Source organism: Saccopteryx leptura, chromosome 4, assembly GCF_036850995.1.
Source record: "Saccopteryx leptura isolate mSacLep1 chromosome 4, mSacLep1_pri_phased_curated, whole genome shotgun sequence".
Lineage (NCBI taxonomy): Eukaryota > Metazoa > Chordata > Mammalia > Chiroptera > Emballonuridae > Saccopteryx > Saccopteryx leptura.
In genome coordinates, this window is record NC_089506.1 from 69,309,171 (window position 1) to 69,313,989 (window position 4,819).

Below are 4,819 nucleotides of genomic sequence, written 5' to 3' on the forward strand. Positions count from 1 at the left end.
CAGAAGTGAATAAGGCTGTTGAGGTAGAAACTTTTGATCCTAGGAAAACTTGGATAAGTCAGTGGCTTTGGGAGCCCTGAATGGAAAAGGAAGTGTTTTCCCACTGTGTGTATTTCTTGCCCGCTGGGTGCAAGCTAGGATTAAAGCTAATGGCCCACCAGTTTTTGGCTTTGTTGTTTCATTACTGTCTGTCCGAATCAAATGCGAACCTGCACAGGCCAGGTGGCTGTGATGGTGGCAGTGGCTACTGGCCAAACAAAAGACAACTTTAGGTCTGTTTCAGGAAAACTCCCTGGACTGTCCATCGCAGTACAAAAAGCTCAAAATGAAAATGTCTTATCTATTTGCCACACAGGGATCCAACAAGAGATACAAAACAAAATTGTTTATTGTAAAGCCAGTATCCATAGCCACCATCACAGCCGCCTGGCCCATGCAGGTTCTCATTGGATTCGGACAGATGGTAATTGTAAAGCCAGAAGCCAGGGCCACCATCAGAGCAGCCCGGCCCCTGCAGGTTCGCATTGGATTCGGACAGTCGGTAAAGAAACAATGGAGCCAAAAACTGGTAGGCCATCGTCTTTAATCCTAGCTTGCACCCGGCAAGCAAGTAAAAACACACACTGGGCTCCAAAACCCACTCACATTCAGTGCTCACAAAGCTACTGACTTATCCGAGTTTCCTAGAATCAAAGGTTTCTAGCTCACCAGACTTATTCACCTCTGTTCCCCATCTCCTTTCTTCTCCCTGCACAAACTCTGCACAAACTGGCTTCTCACTCAACACTCCACCATCTTGGCTGCTTCTCCTGGCCTCCTCCACATGGCCTCTTTCTGCTCTCCTCTCACTCTCCTCTCTGCTAATCTCAGGAACCAAGAGAGCAAGCTCCTGTTCTGCCCCCATTTTATAGTATAGAAATCAAAACCTTTAATCCAATATACAAAATAGAGAAGCCTCTAATACAAAGTCACTTATCTGAGGCATGATAGGATTGTACCACTCCACATCAAAAAGGGTGGGAAAGGCTTAGTCCTAAAACTAAGCCCCAGGCTACAAGGATCCAGCCTGCCCACAGTCCGCCCCCAACACACATTAATATCACCTGGGTGATGGGCTTCCATGTGGGCAGCCCCATCTTTAACAAAGTGAGCATAATATATTTTATCTGCCCAACATTTATAAAATCCCCCCACCCCCACCCCTTAACACAGGGAGAGGGCACTAAGGATGCATTAGTAAACAGAAACTTCCAGGAATAAGCTGGCTGCAACTTCATGAAATCAAAAACACCTAATAACATTTCCAACTGTAGATATGCTGGCTTAAATACAAAGAACTTTACCTAAAGAAGAAGTTCACAAAATGCACCGGTGGGGGTCTTCCCAGCATTTGCCTCTTGTTTCTGTTCTGAACAGACTCATGGACTGGAGCAGACATGCAGCCTGGTGTGGGACTCAAGTCTCTGGAGGATGCAGGGTCAGCTCACTGTTTGCTCGCCTGCCTGCCTGGCTTCTTTTCTGGTTGACCTCTGACTTTGCCTGGGATCCCGCCTCGGCCCTGAGCGCCAAACACACCTTGCCGGGCACCCCCCCATGTCACGGCCTTTCTGCTGCTTCTGCTGCTGCAGGCCACCATGCCACAACCCTTGGCGACCACCTCTTCCTTGACCATGTCGAAAATCTCGTCGGGGACCCGCGGGTATTTGATGGTGCTGTCACGGATGTAGCACTCAGGCATCCACCAGAACTTGTCACCGTCCTGCACAAGAGGAGAGCCAGGTCTCAGATCCATGGGGGTTCCCTGGATGTGGAGATCACCCAGGAACTCTTGATTGCAAAAACCTCTATTATTTCGTGAGGAGTAGCCTCTAGAAGGCAAAGAGTTAAAGACATCACTTTAAATGACAAAAGCTAAACACTTTACCCCACTTTCGGTCTCTCAGCTATTCATCCTTTTCATTGGGACTGTTTTCAGCTTTCTAAGCTCTTCAACTACCTGCCCCTAATTTGTATTCCTAAAGAGAGGCCTGGCTGGTTATTTTGCATTTGTGTGCTAATGTTGATGAGCTTCCTTCTCTGGGGGAGGAGCGAGGAGGACTCCACAGAGCTGGGGTGGGGTGGGTGTGAAAGTGCTGGGTTTGTCCCGGGAGTCTGGCTGAATTTTAACCTTGAATGCCTCCTACAGAGCTTCTAGCAAAGCTTTCCTGATTCTGAGAAATAAGACACCTTGTTAAAATTCCTGTGTTTATACACATTTGAACCAAATTGGTGAGCCAAAAGTGAAATGTGGATTTAAGGAAATTATTAGTTATAATAATAATAACTAAAGAATAATAATGTGTAAGACCTTCAAAGCATATGAATGCCTCAGGAGACTTCTTATAATTTATGAAAGAAATAGATTTACTGCTTGAGGTGGAGGGAGTGGAGAGATGAAAGAAGGAAAATGTTAAATATTTTATCAAAATAGGAGAGTATTTTTCTCCATTATTAATAGAATATGGTAAACAAAATGTTCACAGATAATCACTTTAATTAAAATCATTATATCGGACATCTTTGTAGTTTACAAATATTAATGCCCTAATTTAGTTATATCCGATATTTCTTTCTGTTTCTGAGGGCATAATTCAGTAAGATTAAATGAAGAAAATACTTCTGATCTACCATTTGCAAAACAAAATAACCTTGTACTTTCATATTTATAACGGAGTAAACAGCAGTGCAAAGGAGACAGCTCCATAACAAATAATTAGTACTTATAGTTCAGCTTTTAATTAACTAAAAGGGTTGCCAAAACACCCACTGGAAGAAGACACTGATCCACAACAGAGGAGCACTTATTAACCAGCAAGCTAGGGGTAAATTTTATTTTTTGACCAGCTTTATCCAAACTGAAAATTCTAACGAAGGCACAGAATGTCACTGGCTTTGCTTGATCACTATGTAATTGTTAAACTTTGTCTTGTGGCTTTTTTTGAAAATGAGAGTAAATCACATAATTCAAGGTTAAAAAAAATTATGATGCAACCCTGATAACGTCTTCTGAGGTAGAATGAAAGGAATTGAGGGGGGAAAAAAGGCATTCATTCAGGATATCACAATTTAGTGAACTGAATTCTAAAGTAGAAGATCAGAAATCAAATATCAAAGTTTAAACTTTGTATCTAGTACAAGCCCCTCATATCAGTGTTGACTCTGTGATGTTGCATATCCTTTAATTCTCTATGTCTCAGTTCTCTAATTTCAATAATTAGTTTAGTTTTAAAAGAATGGTAAAAATGCTAAAAAAATTTTTTTAAATAGCTTTAAAAATATTAAAAAAGGAGATTATTGTTTCCTTCTAATAGTGCAAGAAGTTATTAGTTGATTAACCTTGTAATTAATATCTGCCCTACCATGCTGTGTTTACTCACATCCCATAACATGCTTGATAGACTTATCTTGAATACCAGTGGACTGTACAGAACAAAATAGAAGAATTCATAATAAGTGAAAACAAATAATGCTTAGGTCTAATTCTAATGTCTCTGGTTAACCTGACAAACACAGTCTTAAGAACACCAGAAAGAAATGTGCTTCTTATCTAATCATCCAAATTGGCTTTGGGATTAGAGTCTAAGCAATACTCTGAATGGACTTTCCCTGTCAGATCAGGTCAATGGCCTGGCATTTGAAAGACCTGAAAACTGGCCATTCTATTCATCTATTACTTATTCCATTATTCATGTGTTAATTTTTGTTAACACATTTTGTGCCAGGTACTATGTCAGGAAGATCTATACTGGTATGGTATTACAGTCAAGCAGAGAAGGCACATACATTGTGGAGGACAAAATTTTTTTTTTTTTTTACCCTTTAAATTCTATGGCTAGTCTAATGATCAAATTAACATAAAACAGATTAACAGGAAAAAAATTAGGTATGTACGGTTGTTGGGGGCACCACAAGAATATGAGACCCAAGGAAAACCAGTCGATTGAGGCTCACATGCTTCAAATGGGAGAAGGGTAATACACAGGATGATAAGAAGAGCAGATGGTTGGTAATTCGCTGTTTCTCCTGCCATACAGGTAGGTCATTCAAATAAAAGTTATTTCTGGTAATAGTTCTCCTTCTAGGCCAGGAAATTCTAAATTTTTTTTAGGTAGCTAAAAGAAAGGTAAAGGTTTTCTGAAATCTGCTGGGTCTTGATGGCCATCAGCTCAAAATAATCCACATGCCAAAGTGGCATATTTTGGGGGATGTTTGTTCTGAACCTCTTTAATATAATACTGTTACAGTGTAAGTAACAAGCAAATCCTTAGGACTGTGCACAAGAAACTGTGGAAGTTTAGAGAATAGATAAAAAAAAAAAAAAAGAAAAGAGTAAAAACAAAACTGGAGATGATAAAGAAAGTTTGCAAAGAATATTCTGATGTTAACAGTCCAGATAGTCTAGTATATAAATTATGATTCCTGGGAACATGCAATCTCAGAATCTCTTACTTTCTCACAAGGACGTTACAAATAATAAAAAAGGAGAAAATTTCAATTAACCCTATGACGTTGGATTGGAATAAGAGGTATTGGTGTGGGCTCCAGATTTTAATGTAGAGAGATATAAACAGAAATAAAAATACATGTGTATGCACATACTTACATATATTACCTAGTTCTGTGAAAGAGCCTGGGACCAGCACCCTAATGACATTTAACACTCAAATCCAGGCTTCTAAATATCATTTCACTAAGGAATGAGAGAACCTTGAAGAAATGGCTGATTCTAGGGCCATTGTTCCAGAAAGCAATTGTATCAGAAAGTAAGAAAGTTAACAAA